The sequence below is a fragment of the Meles meles genome, chromosome 2 (genome assembly GCF_922984935.1).
Source record: "Meles meles chromosome 2, mMelMel3.1 paternal haplotype, whole genome shotgun sequence".
NCBI lineage: Eukaryota > Metazoa > Chordata > Mammalia > Carnivora > Mustelidae > Meles > Meles meles.
In genome coordinates this window covers 194,234,522-194,258,008 of record NC_060067.1, presented here as the reverse complement: position 1 = coordinate 194,258,008, position 23,487 = coordinate 194,234,522, and the positions used below count along the sequence as shown (strand labels likewise).

The 23,487-nt window shown below is 39.0% G+C and overlaps 1 protein-coding gene across 16 annotated transcripts in view; it reads right to left on the bottom strand.

Moving 5' to 3' along the window:
- Positions 1 to 23,487, bottom strand: part of SORBS2 (sorbin and SH3 domain containing 2) — a 355,104-nt gene that overhangs the window by 194,962 nt on the left and 136,655 nt on the right. For 15 of the 16 annotated variants that reach the window (XM_045997805.1, XM_045997809.1, XM_045997825.1 and 12 more), the window contains exon 1: positions 21,046 to 21,580. The exons of the other annotated variant lie outside the window; for it this stretch is intronic. The gene's annotated coding sequence lies outside the window, so the exon portion shown is untranslated. Of the gene's footprint in view, positions 1 to 21,045; positions 21,581 to 23,487 lie in introns of those variants that run through there. 16 annotated transcript variants of the gene reach the window in all.

The window sequence follows — 23,487 nt, the reverse complement described above, 5'->3', positions numbered from 1 at the left end:
TCTTCCCCACACAGGGTGTCCCCACCTTAGGGGCTCGTAGGTTTTATCACTCAATCCAGTGACACTAATCCTAGGTTGACAGCCTTTATGTGGCATTCCTACCCTACATCTTGGCCTCCAGTATTTCCCAGATATGGCATAGTTTGGAGATTTTCAGCTCCAAGTTTCGCATCCCATATTTCTGACCGTTCATTTAACCTTAAATCATGGCTGGATGAAATGTGACACAACCTACCTAATCATCCACTTTACATTTTGACTTTTGGGGTGCACAGGATCTCTTTATAGGAAAGCCACTACTTGGACCAGGGTCTGAGAGGCAATCACAGTGGGAGTGAAAGGGCATTGAGAGTGTATTCTAGATCTGAGATGGGGGAGAAATCTCCAGGGGTCCTGTTGGTCTGTACCCTGAGCACCAAGGTTACTCCAGCACCAACTGCTACTTTTTTTTTGCCTGTAAGTAGCTTTGAAACAGATGAGATCTTCATGTCCTTCACACCCCTGGTGAACTAAATTGGAGGGTCACACTACCCATAATAGTAAGTTCACTCAAGTATCAGGGGATAGCTTCAACAGGAACAAAAAGAGTTTTTCAAAGAGGTAAGAAAATAGACAAGAAGAGTAGAAATTCTCAATAAATTTAGTGAGAAGGGATCCATTGGGGAAAGAAATGAACAGACTATACCTTAAAGAGAAAAGTAAGGGGCGCCTGGGTGGCTCAGTGGTTTAAGCCGCTGCCTTCGGCTCAGGTCATGCTCTCAGGGGCCTGGGATCGAGTCCCGCATCGGGCTCTCTGCTCCACAGGGAGCCTGCTTCCCTCTCACTCTCTCTGCCTACTTGTGATCTCTCTCTGTCAAATACAAAAATAAAATCTTTAAAAAAAAAAAGAGAACAGTAAAATTTGGAGCTTTGAAGCTTAATAGTAAATACATTTGAATTAAGGCATTGGCCAGACCGTTGAGTAGAATAAGTGATCCTACGATCAATCAACGATCAGAGGACATTAACACTGTTTATGGTAAGTAGGAAAATGGCCTAAGATGCAATAATTCTATGAGAAATTATTTTTATTAATGCAGGGCTCGTTTCGCAAAACTCTCCTAAAAAGTAGAAACCCACAGCGGAGTTTATTTTATAGTGTTATATTAGAATGTACTTACTGGGCAAGTTTTACAGATACACCCTGTAACGAATCCTACCTACAAAAAAAAAGACAAAGAGGACAGAATTCAGGTCGTCCTTAAATTCGCATATATAATAGTGGGTAAGGGAAGAAGGAATTGGAAAGGTCTTAACAAACGATGCCCATCTCTCGGGGCCAAACCTGAGCTATAAATTGCCGCAGCCCTACCATTCTGTAACCCGAACTCTGTTTTTCATGTTGCTGATTAAGATCTATCCCCTTGGCCTCTTTTTTGAAAGACCTGGCACACACTTGAACACACCTTTGAGACTCCAAACTGGACTTCTGCACCACGTTCTATTTTGGGTAACCGCAGAGGTGCTGGAAATTTCGGGTAGTAACAAACACCACAACCTATCAGCTAAAGAGCTTGAGCTGGGAAATACAGGAGTCCAGGGTTTCAGAGCACATCTGAGCTGCAGGTTCCAATTATTTTTTGGTGTTTGACGGACAGATCTGAAGCAGGATAGGTTGTCTTTGCAGTGATGATGCTTTTCTTCCAGTTAATGTAACATTGTTCTGTTCCCCCTGTCCCTCTAACCCTCAAAAATCAGGCTGGTGTCGCTTTTTAAAGCTTACTTTTTTGCTACTTTGAAATGGAATCACTATTCATGGGAAATGGTATTGCCTTCCTTCCATTCCTGACCATCTCCATTGAGAACTCATTCTTATTTACTGTAGCTCATCTGATCTGGATTAAAATCAAATCCAAAGACACTCAGAGCCTTCATGTTTCACGCAGAAATTATTGAAAATAGAGTCAAATAATTTTATCTGTCAAGATGCAATTTATCGAATCAGTTATGTTACATTTATAATGATAATTGATGTACTATGATTATATAAGCTATATATGTTATAATTATAATAATATAAATAAATTTATGTAATACATTAGATATAATTTATCAAATAAAGACACAATTTTATTTTACAAATTCATCTTTGTTTTTGTTTTTAAAAGGATAATTGCGTGGTAACTTCAGAACACATTAGTGTCTTAAAACGGAATTGTTCGAGAGAGATATATTTACACCACCTTAATTTTAATGCAATATTTTCATTAAACTCCTTTTTAAGTATTAGTGAATTCTTGAAAATGTACAAGGTGAGGAACGCATATGTAATTTTGCTGCTATTCTTGCTTTTCAACCTTGCTTTTCACTGTCATAGGGCATTTGGAAGTTCCATAGGTTTTATTTGGAAACTCAATAGTTTTGAACTTGAAGTTTCTTCATACACATAGAAAAACCAAAGCGAGCAGTTCCTTATGGGCCGTGCTTGCCATTTCCGTTTCAATAAGAAACAATTTATCTACTCTGATTAAAAGGTTTATGTACAGTCCTTGCTAATTTCTAGGCTGATGAAACATGGCTCTCATATCACAGACTCGGAGGAGGCAGGAGATTTAGTGCCTAATTTCTCATGACTGAGCTCCACTCCCTGCTTCGGTGGATTCTGTTCTGAGAGGAGCTGGCATTGGGATAAGATGTTAAAACGCAGAAACAATGAAGTAAGTAAGTCAGTCTCTTCGCACGTACTGATTAGCGTCCACACTCACACACAATGCCACATTGAAACTGAGATACTCCAGATTCTCACTTACATGATAATCACTGTGGCTCTCTGAGCGAAATCAATGTATCTTTGTCATTTCGTCTGTTGAATATGCACTAATGGCTTCCCCCAAATGGATAAGGACTGTTAACTTCAGGGATTATTACAAGATACCTGAGTAGCTGAGTGATTGTAAAATTGGAATTGTTTCCATCTCAAAAGACCCAAGGAATCTATGGGCTCATACTTTACTCCATTTTTTAGCACACCCGCTCACACTTTGAGATGGCCAATTCAAGTCAAAGAAGCTGTTAACAATGGCTTGTGAGTTGCCCTGCTTCCCAGTTTAAGACTCACTGAAGATATAAAGAATAACCAAGACCTTATTCATTTAATTTCGCAGATTCTAAAAGCTGTTTTCCTGTATGCGAGTGTGCTTAAGGTTGGGATATAGTTTCCTATATTATAAAAAGACTTACTGCAAAAAAAAAAAAAACACAAAAAAAAACACAAAAAACAAAAAACAACAACAACAAAAAAAACAGAAGCTGTTAAGATTTTACTCTCAAGCATGTTAATGTCCTTATTCTTACAAATATTCCCATGGGCTGGTAGAAGCCTCTCTCATTTCACAGATAAATACACTAAGATGTATTTATCACCTAACAATTTACTTTATTCGTTTAGGGCACAGCTCAAGATTCCCTGCTCATATTTTCCTGAAATGAGCCACCTTAGTGACTCAGCATTGACTCATACCACTGAAATTGACCTCTTCCCGATCCCATAAATGGAAAGAAGCTGATTTGGGTACTTGGTTATAAATATTCCCTAATGTCTTTTCTCTGAAAAATTTGAACATTGAATTGAAAACCATGAGTAGGGGGAAGAGTAAATAAAATATCAATGTGCTTTTAAGGTATGTTGCAATATGTTGCTTGTAATGATGCTGATTAAAATGGCATTTTTCGTAAGCAACTTTGAAGGTTTTTCTGGGTACTAATTCTGAAATGTATGCTAATTTTCAATACAACTTAAAAATGACACCTGTTTAAGTTGGAATGAGTATGCATTTACCACCTACATAAGAATAAGTATGGGAAATACATTCATGAATATTATAAATGTTTAAGAAAATTTTTTTCTGGGGCACCTGGGTGACTCAGTGGGTTAAGCCTCTGTCCTCAGCTCGGGTCATGATCTCAGGGTCCTGGGATCGAGTCCCTCATCGGGCTATCTGCTCAGCGAGGAGCCTGCTTCGCCCTCTCTCTCTGCCTGCCTCTCTGCCTACTGTGATCTCTGTCAAATAAATAAATAAAATCTTAAAAAAAAAACAACAAAAAAAGAAAATTTTTTTCTGCATTACATATGATTAGAAGTTTAGTTTATTCAGGCTCCTATATTCATGAATTGGGTAACTCAGCCTCATATACAAAGTATAGACAGACCTTAAGAGAGCTTCAGGAGGGCAAGAACTTCTCTCTCCTTCTTAGAGTATAGTGCCTAACTCATAGGGAGACCTTACCCTATGCCAACGAAAATGAATGATGGAATGATGGATGAACAAAGTTAGGCAAAGCAAGTCAGGAAATGGATATTGAACAGTAAGTGCTTTGAGGATCATCTTTTGAATTGTTCTCTTTTTTCCTCCATTTTTCTTATTTTAAATGGGTGATCTCTTTCATCTAGTGTGTTGAACTTACTGTGAAATGGAATGTCTCGAAAAAGTTATCACTCATACTTACTATCTCTCATACTAGGTAATCTCTTAAGAATGTGAAAAAAATGATTATTTTTCCCTAAAACTACACCCTCTCAGAGTGGCCACTTTTCTTCTTTAGATCAGAGAGTTCTTAACAATGGGAAATTGTTCAACATGTACATAGCCACAAGACTCTTAATTCTTCTGGAACTCCAGCTCAACGGTATTTGGTTCCAAAGTAGAACTAATCATTCTTAATCCGGAGGTAAAGTCATTACTGCCAGTAAATAGGCCCACTGACCTTGAGTGCAGAAAACCAAGATGGCTGCCATCAGTTTCCTAACAGTACATTTTCCAAATCACCTCCTAAATTAAAGTGGAGGCAAATTATAACAATGAAAGGGAATTGACAAAAATATTTGCTTCCTGAGGTTTTTGTTTGCGCATTTGTTTTGTTTTTAATTTCTATTGCTTAGCATTGTAACATCATTATTAAGCATGGGGCCGCCTGGGTGGCTCAGTGGGTTAAGCCTCTGCCTTCAGCTCAGGTCATGGTCTTGGGGTCCTGGAATCAAGCCCTACATCAGGATCCCTGCTGAGCAGAGAGCCTGCTTCCCCCCCTCTCTCTGCCTGTCTCTCTGCCTACTTGTGATCTCTCTCTCTCTGTCAAATAAATAAAAATCTTTTTTTAAAAAAATGACTAAGCATGATTAGGGCCACGCAAACTTCCTTTGTTCCTCATCTGTATATGCCCCCTTATTTCAAAATTTTCCTAACGTTAAGTAGATTTAGAAAATGTGGATAGTCAAAAAGAAGGAAGGAAAAACCATCCACAACTTTAGCACAAAGAAATAATCGTTATTGACCTTCTAGATTTCCCCCTCCCCCCGCCTCTTTTTTATTGTTGTGCTATTTCTGGTCTTTCTGAAAAAAGAAACTTGGTGCATTCTTGTAAATGAATGTTTTCATAAAGCCCAAAACAAAAACATAAAGAGGATGATAAAATGGAAGTTATAACATTTTCTTTTGGCTGATCTGTATTTCCCACAAATAGGCAGTCTAGAAAAATAGAGTACAGGGTTTGGAATCTGGCTGACCCAAGTTTGAATCGTACCTCATATGTGACCCTGTGCAAGCTGTTTAACTTAGAGCCTGTTTCCTCTTCCGTAAAATGAGAATAATACCCTCATCAGAATGTTTCTGTGAATAGTCAATGAGAGGTATTTAAAGAATTTGGCAAGCTGCCTGACACAGTATGCATTCAATGAATGCTAGCTATTATTATTATTATTTATAAGAATGCTTACTGTTATTCTACATTCCTAACTGACCTTGTAGATCAGAAAGTTCACCACCATGTGACATGAAGATTAATTTTAGGTCAGTCCAGGAAAAACATAATTAAGCAGGTAAATCTATTGGAAAGAGACCATATAATGTATTCTCAAGCCAGTACTTTAGAATTATAGGATTAATTAAAATTCTTCTCTGTTAGCATAGTTCACAGGCAGGATGGTTATTCTTTGAAATTAAGATGTTTGAAAACAGCGATCTCCCTCATTCTATCCTAACATCATCTTTGCCATTGCACAATTTATGACCAAATTTTCAGTTGTTTGCCTTGGTGTGATACAATACAGAGAAGACCAGAAGATACATATGTTGCTATTCTTAGAAGTTTCTTTGAGTTTTAAGGTGTACTTCAAGTTTAAGAGCTCTTCTGATTATTGAAAGTCTGGTGGGGTTTATATTAAAGGGTTTTAAGTGTAATTATTTATCTAAATGTAATTATCTATTTAAATGTAATTATATAGCTATATAATTAAATGTAATTATCTATCTATCTAAAGGGTTTTAAATGTAATTATTTATATATTTATTTATTTTGTGTGGGAGTTTTGTTGTTGTTTAGCTCTGGGCCCAGTCAAGTTCTGTTATGTCAAGCTCTCTGGACGATCTCCATTTCTCTTTCATCCCAGGAAATGTTCTTAGTAATTGCGTGACTATTTATTGAGAGCCTGTTATGTGCTAGGGACTGACATGGGTCCTTCGCATGAATTATTTCATACGATAGCATGAGTGGTCCTCTGATCTAGGCATAACATGCTCATTTTTCAGGTACCAAACCTGTGGCTGAAGAGTGTTAAATCACACGCCAGGGGTCACACCTCCATGATGGCCAGGTCAGCAGTTGGACCTTATACTCTACAGTTCCCCACAGGCTCCTGCCCTGCCTGCTCCCTCCTCTCCTGCAAAATCAGGGGCCTTTCATGCAGTATCAGAGGAACTTTGTCTTTGATAAGGCGCATAGACAGAAAGGATCAATTACGGGATATCAAATATGAACGAGTCTTTCTTTCACACTCTCTTTTTCAAAAGAAAAAAGGACTGTCATTTACTGACTTCTAAAGCTAAGCAACCAAGAGTAAATAACATCAAATTATTTACTAAGTATAATAAATGGCAAATTGTAATTTGAATTTTCATGATAATCACGTAAAAAACAATGACAGCCTTGGGAGATACGGCACAGAAAGGAGCCTGGAGAGACAGATGGGGGAGGAGGAAGGAACTAGACCAGAGCAAGGAGTGCAGGGATGTGCCCTGACATTTCTGTGTCTAGTGCCATTTGGGGTCTTGCCGCCATTCAATGCAGCAGACCACTACTTTCATGGATAGGCTGAAATTCGTCATTAGATTGGCATTTAAAGATAGAGGGAGTTCCATTCACAGAAAGCTATCAATAAAAAATTTCAAATAATACATCTTCAAGCACTTGCCTGGAAATAAAGCTGCATATGCACAGCCTACCCGGAACTCTAGGTATTCTGTTTGCCGGAGGGAATTCCAGGTCACGTTCTCCTGGTCCAATGCTCCGCCCATCCTCTGAGGAGGAAGCTCCATCTTTAGACCCATGTCAGATGCTTTCTTATCATGGGAAAGGGTAGGGAAAAAGGGTTTTCTAGAAGGCAGAAGGATATTGGGGAGTTGCCAGGTATCTACTAGGTTGGGGGCTCCGTGGGCCCCTTGGATGTGAGGCAAGAATTGGGGCAATGATGTTCCGGCATGACTGAGGTCCTGCCTGTATGGGGGTCTATGTGGGAGGCGTAGAGCAGGAATCATGAATCTCAAGCATCCCAGCTTGGAAAGAAGTTGCCTTTCCTCAAGCCAGGAAGAGTGGCTGCCAGGAGTGCTACTCCGTAGTTTCATCTCATTAATCATCTTATTAAATATATCACATTTAATTCGCAAAAGGCAAAAGTGTTCATGTACGACATGTAAAAATGCAAGTTGTGTGCAGCATTGGCTTCACGGGACTGTTACCCGAGCGTTTGCACCTGACCTTGCCCTTAGAAGAGTCGGGTGTTGGGTTCAATATTCTGTGGTCATCGTTTTGAAATTATTAATAATTTTTGAATAAGGGGCATCACATTTTAATCTTGCACTAGGCTCTGGATATTACGTAGCAGTTTCTGGTTGTGTAAAAGGTCAACAGAAATAATGAAAGTCTCCCCAAGTTTCTGAGAATCGAATCTCTTATCTCACATCCTTAAAAAGATGGAACATCAGGGTCTGAGGCAATTGTGGCAATTCTCCCCTCTGTCCAGCACCTGTATAAGCTCTCTTTACTCCTTCCCTGCCCCCCCCAACCCCTCACCAAAAAAAAAGCTTTCTTTCATTCACAACCTCAGAAATGATTTTTATTCTGGTCACTCTCAGACATCTTTGCACAGGCCCTGAAGGTCAAGAGCTATGGTGTCTTGGGCGCCTGGGTGGCTCAGTGGTTTAAGCCGCTGCCTTCGGCTCAGGTCATGATCTCAAGGTCCTGGGATCGAGTCCCGCATCAGGCTCTCTGCTCGGCGGGGAGCCTGCTTCCCTCTCACTCTCTCTGCCTGCCTCTCTGCCTACTTGTGATCTCTCTCTGTCAAATAAATAAATAAAATCTTTAAAAAAAAAAAAAGAGCTATGGTGTCTAATAAGGAATTGACTAGCCACTGCGGGCTACGGGCACGTGAAATGTGGCTACTTCAAACTGATGTGTTGGGAAGTATAAAACACACACATACACGATTGTAAAATAAGTCATTGCTTTTTCTTAATATTGACTACTTATTCGAATCTTTTCGGTATATTGGGTTGCACAGAATATATTATAAAATTGATGTCATCTGTTTCTTTTTACCCCTTTTTAATGTGGCTATTAGAAAATTTAAATTCTATATATGGCTTCAGTTTGCAGCTTAAAATGTATTTCTACTGGTCTAAATCTCCCTCGAAAACAAACATGTTTTGAACTATTCTACCTACATGTCCCACTTGTATCTCCAACTCGAAAAGTCTCAAAAGTCACTATCTTCTCCCCTAACTATTCTTTTTGCATCTGACTTACCCAAGCCAGTAAACAGGCCATCAAACTGTACCTCTGTCCTCACCCCCAGAATTCCATTTCCATTTCTCTTGATTCCAGCACTTTCTCTCCAGACCTACTGTCCTGTCCTAGCTGAGGCTTTCAGCCTTTCTTCCTGTAATTTGCACTATCCCTCCAAGCGCCATCCCTGCCTCACCCTTTCTCACTCCCCTGCTTTTATAGTGCTGGATGTTCTATAACAGAAATCTTACTAATTCCCTTTCTTGACTGAACCCTTTCAGTGCCTTCCCATCAAACTTAGTGTGACCCAATTATGTTGCGATCTGGCTCAGGTCTGATTGCCCAATTTTACCTTCCACGACTCCGTATCAGGCACCCTGCATTCCAGTCATACCAAAGGCTGTTACTCCTTGGAATCCATCCTTCTGGCCTCTGGGCTTTAGCACATACTGTTCCTTCTTCGTGGTGGGCTCAGCACATTCCAAGGCGAATGTCCAAGTATTCTTTAGCCCCTAAACATTTCCTCCATGATGCCTCAGGAGCTTCTCCACAGCTTCTCCATTAATGCAATATCATGCTGAATTAAGATAGCCTATTTTAAAGATTGTTTAGCAGTCACTGTTTGAAATGCATTCCGGATCCTTCGAAGAGTGACTGATACATGGTAATCTTGGCTGGATAAATCCCGCACCATTTTCTCCCTGACCCACAGCTTTAGTTCATGACTGTTTTTCTCCTGCCTAAAGTATCAACACTGTCTCTCTATACCATTTCTCATTCTTTTTATTTAATTTGATACACTGTTAACAGTTACATCTTGTTTACACACCAACATGAGCATGACCTTTCCCCACCTAAAGAAACTCCAATGGTAGTTTTATTTTTCCCTGAGAATTAATCTGAATGACTTTGCATGAGGCTGATCCTGATACTGGTCATAAAAATACCTTTCCTTCCGTGCCAGGGGCTATACCAATCCTTTACAACAATCTCATTTACCCCTAATGATCATCCCCAGAGGTGAGCGCTATCATCTCTACTCTGTGGGTTGCGAAGTAAAGGTCTAGGGAGCTGGACGGACTTGTTCCCATATATTCAATTAGCAATCGCAGAGCTGGACAAGAAATCCAAGGCCATGTGACTGCCAGGCCCACCTGCTCCCCCCACACCACACCAGACCCTGCTCTCCCTCTTGTTCCCACATTCCAGACCCATCAAAACATTCCCAATGGTCTTCCACATCGGGTTCATTTGCACATGGAGTTCTCTTGATCCACACCCTCCCGGTTAGCCTTGCACACCTCTGAAGTCATCTGGGCGGATCACTCACACCCAGTGTGGGTGTTTGCTTCCCTCTTGGTGCCTGTGAAGCTGTGTGACTATTAGCTTCCCTTCCCTCATCCCTGAGGAATGAACCACCCTCAGGAGTTGTGACTCCGACTCGTCAGCACTGAATGGGACAGCCTGGACAATCACTGATCCACAGCACTGACCTTTCTATTTAACTCATTTCTAGAAGAAGGATGATAACACGTGTGACACTCCTTGAGCACTTTCCACATGCCAGGCCCTGGTCAAAGCGTACGCACAAAGCACAGAGCAGGCATAGCCCACTTAGTCCTCACAAAGCTTTCTGAGATCATTTCTTTCTAATTCCTTAGGTTTCCCAGGAAAGTTCAGTTGGTAATACTTGTAACTTTAATGGGAAAAAAAAAAAAAAAAAAACTTCTGCTCAACACCAAACTCTGTAAAATAACTCGTTTGCCCAATACGTGGGCAGGAGTAAATTTGCATTATTTCTTCCCAAGAACTGCATTTAGACCAGTAAGATTTCATGCCTTTTTTAAGACAAGGAAATAAAAAAATATTACTTGCTTTTAAAGTTCATATGTGAAGATAAATGGAAAAAAAAGAAAACTGGTGAAGGCAGTTTAAATATTTTGACCTAAGTATACTAAACAACCATGTTCAATGGCTTAAAAAAACAAAACAAAACCTAGTTTTTGAAATGTGGATCTTTTTTCACAGAGTGGCTAAAAAGACATCACTATAATCTTTTAGTAATTAAAAATGTTACAATCAGAAATGGTTTAATAGAGGTAATGCATAATATTAATGGCAGTAATCATATAGTATTGATAGGGGTTATATATTTTCAAGCTATATATGGTCAACTGTCCATTGCTATATTGAATTAGGCTACGTCTGAGGTCCCAGTTTGTTCCAGATTTTGCCTCACTTCTTCCTGATAGCTAGAAAGGTCTTTCCAGCTGCCTACTTAAGGGACTTTCATCTAGATGTTTGCAACAAATATGTCCAATCCTATATGTGCAAATATCTTCTCCCCCATATGAAAAACAAAGCAAAAAAGCTCTTCTCCATTCCCATTTTGGTTGATGGTATCATCTACCCAGTTATCTGATACCCCTCAAATTCTACATCTTTTCACACCCTGAATTGATCAACTGATGGATGGATGAACATTAGAGAGTGGGTCTGAGACCCAGGAGGATGAGACTTCACACCTGCTGGAGGAAACCAGGATCTCCCTGAAGAATAGCTGTGGGCCTATCCCTTCAAAACACATGGATGCATATGCTGCTGGTGATCTGAGAGGACTCGGAGCTGGTAACAGGACCACAGAAATGAGGAGACTCTTATATACTTCTAATCCATGAACAAATAAAGCTGATGGTAGTGGTTGACATTGATAGGATTCTTCTCTATATTAGATGCTTTGCTATATCCAATATGGTCGTTTTAATGCCTGGGACTTTGCATATGCTCATTTTAGAGGAGGAAACCATGTTGCAGGAAGGTTTGGTACCTCGGCCTGCTTCACCATAAGCGGATCGTGGAACCAGGCATCCCACCCGGCAATGTACACGTCCTAAATCCATGCTTGGGGACACCAGCCCCGAGCCTGTGACATACTATTTCCTAATAAAAAGACTGGATCAGGAAAATCTCATCTACATCAGACATTCAAAGTCATGGTAATTTATAGTAACAATTTTTACAATGTGTCTTTACTCACGTAGTGCTGGGACATACAGGAGGGGAGCATGTGAGATAGTGCTCTGCGGGACATGCTCTCACTCCTGACTTGAGTCCTTTGGCTTTTACTCCATCTTTGGTGCCTCTCTGTTGATTCTCCACCATGGATGGGACCGGGCTCCTACTCCACCTCACTTGAATCCCTGGAACTTACCCATACTTTAGTGTGAAAAGGTCTCCCCTGGGAACTTTCTCAACCTTCTTCTAGCTCTCAGGAAGTAGTCCCATTTACGCAACTCTCTGTACTGCTCCAGAGGTCCCAGTCTGCCCCACACCCTTTGAGGCTGGCCTCTCCCTGTCCTTGAGTCTTAGCTCCCTTTGCTAACTAACCCCTCTGGAGTCTTGCTCCTGAAATGTGTACACTTCCTCTTGCACCTTCCCCTTGTCCTGCTGGAGTTTTCCCCAGAGAGATTTCTCAAAAATGCTTTGCTTTTGGTTGGAAACCAGAAGACACAGATTTTAAACCAATACTTTTCCTAATTTCTACTGAACTCAAAAGCTCTTTTGGTGGCATGACCCCATCTGATAACAAAGACAAGGAAGACCAGGGTCCCTTTAGGTCCTAGCTCACAAGGTCCTGTTCTTTCCTCTTTTCAGGTTTTATTCTGGACCATGGAAACCTAGCACCTCTTCTCATGGGTTCAGTTAGAAGCAAAATGCAATAAAATGATGGGGGAGTCTGGGAACAAGGCAATACATGAATGGAACATTCCCCAGGAAACTTAATTTTATGATCCTAATCTTTTAGTTCTTGACAGTTGCATAGTTAAATATCAGTGCCAAGAAGAGTGAACCAGAGTTCTGAGGACCTGTTCTCCCAGTTCATTTCCAAGGAAGCAAAAGTATAGGCTTCAAAATAGCTATGGTGCATTAGTGCACCATGTAATAATATATAGATCGAGTTAAATTATTTTACCAGAGAACTGCCGGTATGAGGCACATGTCCCACTGCAGGGACATTTGGAACTTGTGTCAAAGGAAGGTTATTTTCAAACCAAAGTGATTATTTAGGGCTTTGATTGTCATTTGGTTTTATTTATATAATGAGGGTGATGGAGCTCTTCCCTGCTGCCAATAAATCTAGAAATTAATTTAAAACATATTAAAAACACTTTGTGCACTTCAGGAGGAAGTTTTTCTTTAATTCAAGAAAAAAGTCATTATTATATAAATCAGTCAATTCTGTTAGTCTTATAAAATTAAATCTCTCGTAGAGAGGAGTCAGTGATATAATCAGCTTTCAGACCACATATCATATAAAAAGTCATGTTTCTAAACAAGGTCAGTTTCAAAGAATCAGAATATATTACCTGTCATTTGAATTATTGACCTAAAAAAGCCCTTTTCCCAAAACAGATCTATTTTTAAAAAAGAATAATAGTTTTTCTGACAAAGGAGGTATCTATGCTTTCCCACATTTTTGCTTTGCCGATTGTCAGAAATAACCAATACATAGTTAAGTTGTTCAAGAGATTAAATCAGGGAAGAAGTCTATGGTGGTTTAAGCCAGCCAGATCATTTCAGATCGTGTTTCCTCTGTTGAGGAGTCTGAGGACTTAAAAAGGATTGCTCTGACATTTAAACTGTGTTTAAATGAAAAACATTTTAACCAAAACCACCAATCAACTAAACTATAAAAAACAAAACACAACACAACACAACACAACAAAACAAACTAGCAAACAAACACTAAGGATGTGTGGACTGAATTAATTTTCTTATGATGAAAGTTACATGGAATCACATACAGTATATATTATTTTGACTCTATATCCTTTTTTTTTGGTGTAAATGTTATTTGTTGACATTTGATTCAACTACTTACTTGGGCTAATCAGCCATTACTCATTTACTCTTGGTCATACACGTGGCAAGATGATGGTGGTAAAAACAGAAAGACAACTCTATTGCTTTCTCATGGAGTTCACTTCTGTGTAGAAATATTAGACACACACAAAAACTTCATTAAAATGAGATAAAAAATGTAATGTACAAACTGAGATGAGAGCATCTAAGAAGATGCTCTCTTCTGAGAAGAACATCACATTCACTGAATGTGTTGTTGATGAAATCTCTCTTTGGGAAATAATTTAAGACCATTTGAATACTTACAGAAAATTTCAGTTCAAATGGCCTTAAAAGTTTTGGGATTTTCCAGATCCTTCACCGTAAGTTAACATGTATAAAGCTCTTGGGATAGTAGGTAGCACAGACTGAACTCTATATAATTTTATATTATCAATATCTTTTGGATTGAAGAAATTGAATAATTTTTTCTGTAGTTTATTGAAATCTAACTATTCAGGTGTTTATTGTGTTCTTAGGTTTAATCAGAAGCAGACTTTTTTTTTTTTAAAGATTTTATTTATTTGACAGACAGAAATCAGAAGTAGGCAGAGAGGCAGGCACAGAGAGAGGGGGAGGCAGGCTCCCTGCTGAGCACAGACCCGCCCCCCCCCCATGCGGGGCTCAATCCCAGGACCCTGGGATCATGACCTGAGCCGAAGGCAGAGGCTTTAACCCACTGAGCCACCCAGGTGCCCCAGAAGCAGACATTTTGACTGACCTTGTAAAGTCTTCCAGCTCATATGGTTTTTAACTTGAAAATACCTCCCAGACTGATAGACTGATTTCTATCCTGAATTCTCTGTTTAGCTATATTTTAAGGTCTTAATATGAAGATCTTAAATTTTGTAATTCTAGGTTTGAACTTTTCTGTTAGGTTTATTTAAGAAGGAAAAATTTAACTCTCTAGTTGATCACATCGCTTAATGAATGTGACTAACCAGAAGCTTTAAGAAAATTGAGAATAGAAATCAATTTTTCTTGGTCTGAATTATTCACCAAATGAGCTTTATCTAGGCTTCTGGTTCCATTCTTGTTTTACATAATTATTAAACAAAGGGCTTTTTTTAGGTCAATAATTCAGATGACTGGTAACATATCCTGAATTCTTTGAAATTGAGTTTATTTAGAGACACGAATTTTTATATGATACGTGGTCTAAAAGCTGATCATATCACTGACTTGTTTTTATATAAATTATTCAATATAACTCCTTTACCAGAATGGTTATATTTTAATTTCTAAAATAATAGCACTTTCTAAAATTTTTATGTTTTTTCTCCTTTGATTTATGATTTCAAAAAAATCATAATTCTTATAAATTATTATTTTAATCTCTAAACTCAAGCAGTGTTTTCCAATCAGTGTGTTGGCATTAGTACAACACGGGGAAGAATTGATCACTAGGAGTCACTTGTCATTCAACCAATACTGATTGAAGACTTAATATTCAATATTGTGATTTGTTTGCTGCATTCCAGCTGCTGTTCTAAAGCAAGCTGAGTTTTCCCTATAGCTTTCGCTCTGCCCAAGCAACCTGTACCTTTTCCTCTTGCCAGTTCTGGCCACTCCCCGCCCGAAACTGGTTCAAGCCAGTGCTCAAGGGACATCAAACAACACAAGTTTATTCATACTGTTGTAGAACAACTAAATGGCTGCGAATTTTTTTTTATTTGTCACTACTGATAATGCTTTGCTGTATACCTTTTCAAATCTATATATTACGAGACAAATTCTTCTAGAAATTACTTATCCACACAGGATATAGTACAAGACATTTACTCTACTGCAATTATCTATCTGACAGATTAAGTATCCTTACTTCAGAGAGGGCTCAAATTGTTCACCAGACGGCACAACAAGCACACGACAGATGAAATTCCTATCGAATCTTTTTTTCCTATGTTAACTTTAGCAAAGAGAATTGAAACACTTGGATGTGAAAGCAACTTGAAAAATCTACAAAATAGCTCACTTTTAAAGCAGCCCAGTGTCGCTTTCTTAAACTTTTTTGGTTAGTAATGTTAAGTGTAGGAAGACTTATAAAGCATTATAGTCTAATATTAATACAGTCCAAACTTGTCACCACGCTGACTCCCCACAAAATCAAAAGCATATGCATGTTTTTGTTTGTTTGTTCTCTTTTGTTTTGTTTTAATCAACGGCTACTGTCTCTACCATGGTCACCTTCACGGAAGCTCAAATGTCTTTGAAGAAGCTAACAACGCCTACTGAGAAGGTACAGGAACTTTGGCTTTTTAGAGGAGGACAGAACGAACATTTATACCGAAACACTTTCTACAGCATGGCCGACAATAATTCCATAGAATGTCTCATTTGCATATGTTATTTCTGGGCATTTAAAAAATACCAATCTTCATGCCATTCCCTGCCTTTACTCATAGAGAATTTTTACATAAGCTTCAGAACTTGGTTACAAGCTTATTTTTGCCATAGTTTTTGGATTCCTTATGGCTGATCCTTAAAGCCACATTAGTCCCTAAAGGATGCTGTTCTGGATAGAACATCAAGAGGTTTAGAGCCTCCAAGTTTTATGCTGCTCCTCACATTCAGCTATCCCCGAAAAAAAATTATTAGGAAAAAGAATCTAAAAAGAAGAATTATTGCTACGTTGATTACACTACATCTACTTAAAGCAGAGGGTCTGATTAATTATAAGAAAGTATTTTTAATGTGCGTTTTATACTGACTACTGAGAAGACATCTTAAAGAAAGCTAGAAGATTGAATGTCTACGTTAAATAAAATAAAAAATTTAAAAAGTACGCAACAGTACAGATTTTAAAAATCACTGAAATTATCAAATAGTGTACTTCATTAAAAATAAATTGCCCTTAAATGATAACATGGACATAAAAATAAATTAGTAAATATAATGAGAATATTGCTAGATGTTTTTTTAAGGTAGGAAAATTTTCTTTGAAAGATCTTTGGCTAGATTCAGGAAATGTGAAAGCTTTTTTTTCCCCTTCAAATAATGTTTTTTAAAGGTGCAGAATCAATGCTGGATTTATGCATATCTGACCTGTATGGGGAAAAGGAAACCACTGTCCTTTGGCTGAAATTGCTAGTTGGTAAAAATAGATATTTCTGTTTTGAAAACAAGGGGACAATAAAGTATAGTGCAGTTCTATACGGCTATGCTATCTGCTAAAACTTAAAAAACAAAGAAAGAAACTTATCCTTGCTGATTCTCTGTCACTTATTCAAATAAGATTATCTTAATTGAGCTGAAGATGTATAAGAGTTCATAGTTGTCAGTATTTAGAGCTTAATAGTTACAGAGGTATTTTCTTATGGCTAAAAGTTTAAGTCTCAACTTTTTCAGTAACGATGTAAAGAGATTTTTAAAAATCACCATATAATTTTTTGCAGTGAGAGTTTAGAATTTAATAGACGTATCCATAATCAAATCTTAATTTGAGGAACTTTTAAAAAAGTATCTAATATAATCAAATAGTATAATACTTTATTACAAAATGCAAAAAGCACACACTCATTTTGTTTGACTATCAAATATAGTTATACATAATTTAGGCCTTTGATATATAACTTACTTGAAATATAAAATATTAAAAATGATGCAGAATTACTATGGAAACATGTTTCCTGAAATCTAAATGTTATATATAATTTGAAATAACTGATTAAACATGATTAGTTTTTAAGATAAATAGAACAAATGTCCTCTTATGCTATTATTTAATTAGCATGCTATACCTTAAAATCAGCTGGAAGGCAGCCACAGTCAGCCTTAAAAGGACAGCATGATAATTAAGAGTTGCCATTTATCTCATTTTTATTATAAAATTAGTATTGGAATACAATGTGGAAAAGCCTACAAATCTGAACATAAGGGATTTCCTAAATATTTTGATTTCTAATTCCAAACATTAAGATATTTTAAACTCCCTAATCCTTGTTAATTTAGCCATAAAAATTCCTATAATATTGATTACAACTTTGCTGCCAAATGGTCATCTTGGAAACAGAGGATTTTATATTATTTCTTCTTAGTAAAATTCCTAATCCATTCTTATTTTTGATTGCAGTTTTGTGGCAACTTTTCCATAAAATGGCTATAAACATTTAGGCCTACTTTAAAAAGTAATTACCATGCCATCTGGCATAGAAAAAATGTGAAAAGTGTCTATAACCAAAAGTGTGTCTATATCAAGAGAGGTACTCACAGAATATTCTCTTCCTCACCCAGGAACCATGTTCCAGGGAGGCATAATGTAACTATTGATTACCAGTAACCTTTTAGGCTTATTTAGGAAAATTAAAAGAAACTCTGCGATCATAGATTTTGTGTCAATTATTTGATCTCTTTCCAGTTCATGAGCTCTACTTTTTTCTAGCTTCAGTATGAAAAACAACCCCATATACATCTTTGTTAGAATCAGCAATTATCAGCAATTCCAAATTAATTTTAAATGATCTGATTTTAGAATAAATTTCTAATAGGAGTACTTAGTATGCTTATTTTCCCTGGCCAACTTCGTAATACCTGTAAATAGAAAAACTGCGTCTTCTAGCTACTAAAGTTTTCAAACCCCTTTTTTGTTCAAAATTTACATGTTGTAAGTTTTTTTTCCTCAAAAAATTCTGATATAGGACATTTAGAGCTTTTATCAAATTGTGTTCCTGAAGCCGTATTTTCAGTATCAGGGAAATTAGAGCTTCATTGTTGTTTTCAAGTATCTTGAGTTTCTCTGATAAAAGGTAGTATAATATATAATAGGATTTCTGTTTCAAGATCAAGTCTGTATTTACAGTAACTAAGAAGAAAATAGTGACGTTTGAGGTTACCAGGATAATGACCGAATGCAAAGTCAGAGACCCTGGACAAAGTACATTCCGGGGTCAGTAAAACTCTGGGAGCCTGTGGGCAGAGACAAATGCAATATGGTTGGTGCAGTAGACAGAATATAGACATCGGGTTCAGATATAGCTGAAAGAGAAAGGACGTGTCCGGGGAGACAGCCTAGCTATATTCTGAAAGATGCATGACAGGTGCCCGCCACCCGGGGGAGATTTAAGGGAAAAGTCTGTGCAGAGGCTTTGCAAAACTTTGGAATAATGCATCCGGGAAATTAACAAAGTATTTGATAATGCTAGCAAGTGAACTGGGAAATTACGAAGTATTTGATATTGCTAGCAAGTGAGTTGGGAAAATAAGGACACGTAAATAGACAAAAGCTAAGGGCAATCTTGAAAGATAGGAATTTTTTCTCTGTATGTGGTTCTCAAAGGTGTTGAATTGATAACAGCGGATGTACGCACACCAGCGGACTTTGAACGCTAATCTTTCATAGCATTTTGCCTTTAAAAGGTTATTAATGTGGGAAAAAATAAGAACACAGGCCTAAATTCTGTGTGACACTCAAGTGTGACAAGGCTCTGTCACACACGGTGCTCTGATGAAGTCAACAGGGCACAGAAGGCAGGTACGCCTCAGGTATCCTGCACCTTGCTCGGCTACAAGCTGCTCTAAGAGAAACTGGCAAGAAATTGTTTTCTCGCTGCAGGTCTTCTCACTGCGCTGATTCTAATTTTTTTTTTTTCCCCAGTGCAGAGCTCTGAAGGGAATTAAATTGGAGAGAGACTTTCTCCGCCTTACATTCTGTTGTAACAGGATCACTTCCTTGGCGGGTATTTTTATTTATAGAATTTAACTCAAAACTAAGTCTGTTCATTTAGCTCTCCTTTGAAAGTTAAACATAGGTGAAGTGTAATGCTATTGCTTCACCATGTTCCCCCATACAAGGCTCCCAGGCACAGAGAGACATGATTCCTACTTGTTCTCATCATTAAACGTTCGGACGTGAATCCCTAGACTGAGTTTTCTCAGTCTGTGTCTTGATATCTTGAATACTGGTGACCTTTAGGACATAAGTTGTGAAAAATATTATCGTATACTTTATAATTCTCTTCTCTGAGGGCTGTTGACATGGCTGTACCTGTGAAATGGGTAACTGTATGCTCATATGTAGCCATGAAAATTATATTATTATACTTAATTAAAAGGTGATTAAAAGGTGTCATCCATATTTGGGGGGAAAAGGTAGCAAATAAAAATATATTTCTTGGAAGTAGATCTTAGACATTATTTTATGTTTCATGGCAGATTCAGTCCTCAGGGGAGGTTTTTATTCAAAGTTTTCAACTGAACGTTTTTCATTACCTATCACTGTAAATGATCCGATGTGTTGGGAGACTGACTTGGGTAAGGCTGGGATGTTGCTAAAACCAAATGTGATGTTCATCTGGTCGTTTCCTCATCAAGGATTTCAACTGGACTGACCAATTTCAATTCACAGTAATAGCTTTGCTCCTAAGAGACTCTAAATCAAAGAACTACCCACTAAGGGGCAGTTTCTACTGCAATCCAAAGTCTGTGCTATTATCTTGTAGCGGTTGACAGCAAACATCCGCCGGGAACGGTAGCGTACGTTTGTAGGAGGTGTGTGGTGTTTTTGGTTTCACTCTATCTCCGAAACCTATCTGCTTGTGAGAAAAACCGGGCAATAAAAGAAGTTTTACCGGCACACACTATAGCTGGGCTTGAACTCAATGCAGAGATTTCGCTTCCTTTCTTTCCTTGGATTCCAAGGGGGGGGGGGGGAGCACAATGGGGGTGTTGTGCTCTGGGCTAGCGTGGCATGCATGACACCAGGAAAGGACGTGTGAGCAGCTTTCAGTATCAACACCGTTTGCTTTACAACTAGCCTCCACAAATCAAAGGGCACCCCAAGACTCCAAGTTCAGGATAAGCAAGTGCAAACCCACTGGCTATTATGACCTACGGAATTCCTGAATTTCAATGTATGCATTGGTGTGCGGAGAGTGAAATAAATCCTTGATGAGGCTTCAGAAATGCTCCACAATTTCCAAGCTGCTGATTTTCCATGTAATTCTCTTAATATATGTTCGAGTGCAGTTAATAAAACGACCCATTGTTTATGAAGGAGAAAGATTGTTGTTCTGAAGACTGTCCAGAACAACAAGCTGTCATCATTTGTTCAAACACCAAATATCTTAAACTCCAAGTCATATTGCAATTTTTTTTTTTTTTTTTTTTTTTTTTTTTTTTTTTTTGGTCACACAATTTCTAGGACATATCACTGAAACAATTCTATGTTTCTGGCACTATTTTGTGGAAATGTATGCGTGTGTGTGTACGTGCACGCTGCTTTGGTAAATCCAGATAACGCGATGAATATAAATCTTGTAGGTTAAGTTTTACTCCAAATGATTGCTACACCATGCTTTACAAAAGGGCAAAATTTAAAAAAAAAAAAAAGCTTACCTCTGTCTGTCCAGTGGCTACACAGGGACCTTCTCAGCCTCGGCCTCAGCGGGTAGGCAGAGCTCTGGGAGCCAACAATCTGTTAACGGAAGCAGGTACACCCGAGAGCGGCCACCTGCCTTCCAGCCCCGTGCCCATCCGAGCACGCACCTGCTTCTTCAGCCCCACCGCTCATAGGCAGCAGCCAGGCACAGGACCGCTGTTTGCAGACTGTGACACCCTCCTTTTGGGTCACTCCTTTTCAGGGCGAGCAGCCAGGCAGCGGCGGCGATGATATTGCAGGGAAGGCTTGCCTTCCCAAGACAAAACCCTTTTCTGCTGTCTGAGAGCCGACAGGCAGCATTATCACTCTGCATTCCAAGTTCTCGAATCAGCTAATCAGAGCAGCCGTCAACGGCTTGTCCAAACGGCAGCTCGCAGGCGTGTGGGGCTCTAATAACCGCATGCCAGCATGCCCCTTGCCTCTCTCTTCTCTGAATGGATTCTTCAATAAATGCTTCTTCCAGGGGGAAGCTCAGCAGAATATGCCACACTGTTTTCCATAAGTAAAATGGCTGGTGCTCTGAGCACTGCTGCAGACAGCTCATTGGGTTCCACAGGCTTTCCGTAGCCATAGCAACAACCAACAGACAGACTTAGACAGCAGGCATGGCTGATCATGTGCGGCTCCCCACACGGCTTGTTAATTTCTTTTCATCAGACTCATCATTTGGGGAGGAGGAGAGCTTCTGCGGGCTTTCTAAATATTTCACCAAGAGCACAAGTGCTTTGAGATTTCAACTTGGTGGGGAACTTCCGTTAGCAGCCAGTGCTGCATGTGAAATTGAGAAAGGATTCGGGTCTCTCCAGGTTAACAACGTGCAGGTCACTGTAGAGACACTAACTGGAACCACTGTCATAACAGATTCTACCTGCACGTCATCGGATGGGCATCAGGGAGATGGGCAGATGGGGGCGGTTATACTTTGGGTTTTTTAAATGATAAGCTTATAGCCACTTAACTGAAACAAAGCCCTAGGACTCATTACAGACGGCCCAGATAACAACCAAGTCTGATAAGGATATTTTATAAGATGTAACCAATGGATTTCATGTATCTAGTTACTTTCATGTATTTTTATGTATTGTACAACTTAAGATAGAATTTTTAAAATCCCACTTGTTCCCTATTGCAGAAAATGATTAACTTAATTATAGTTTATTTGTAATTTAAAAATACTTCAAGGGGCGTCTGGGGGATGCCGTTAAGCATCACACTCTTGGTTTCAGCGTGGGTAGTGATCTTAGGGTTTTATAATTGAGTCCCACACTGAGCTCCCAGCTCAGCATGGAATCTGCTTGACATTCCCTCTCCCTCTCTCTCTGCCCCTCTTGCTCATGCTCTCTCTCTAAAATACTTAATCTTAAAAAAGAATACTTTAAAAATCCAAACTAAATTTAAAACCCTTTGCTTTAAACATTACCTTCAAAGCAGGAATAGTTTTGTTTTCTCTGTTAGATAGACCACACCTCACCCTTCCCTGAAAGGTCACCTCATGAGGGAGAATCCCACAGTTAATACCATTAACCATTTATACTTTCTGCAAAATGCCCACCCTTTTCCTTAACACCATCATCGGTCATAGTCTAGCTGATATATTTCCAAGACACCATCCCATCCATTTTTGTTTCTAACAACCTATTTGAAACAGCTGTGTTAAGACTTCGGACTTGTAAACATAGATGCATCATTTGCTATTAGTCACTGACTTAGTATATCATAAGGATCGCCTTTCCTGACCCACATTAGCACTTTTGCATTCAGCAGCAATTTGCCAGCTTCAGTACGCTGAGAATCCTGTGGACACAGACTTGGTGACCCATTTCCCTTACCTCTCCAACCAGATTCACATTTGGTAGGACTGAGTCAGCTCAGGGTTCAGCATATCTACGGAAGTAAAGTGAATGGGCCTTTCCGCCGGGCACAGTCCTCATGGCTCCATATTGCTTTAAGCCTGCTCACGTGTTCTCATGTAAATGACCGTCCCTTACATTATTTGGAGTTTGTGGCATCTGTTTTTGCCCCTGCCTCCAACTTCAGCCTCATAATCTGTTCTTCACTCCCCGCAAGTCGGCTGTCTTGAATTACATCCTCTGTCTTGCTTCCCTGTCTGGCAGATATCCTGCTACCTAAAAGCTTCTCAGCCAGATTTCAGCCTCCCAGCAACTTTTACCTCCATCCCAATCTGTCCTCTGCTTTATCTTTTGATGCTTTGCTCCAATAGACCACCTCACCAATGGCACTCCCAGGAAGGGTATGCCGTGGCCTCCTCTGTGCTTCCCCTGCACCTGGGATCTCCCTCTACTATTGCCAAACTTGTTACACCCTGTAGACTTGGTAGCCATTTTCTTTCATATCTGACTCCTACACCGCTCTGTCAAATCTCCAGAAGCCAACTTGGT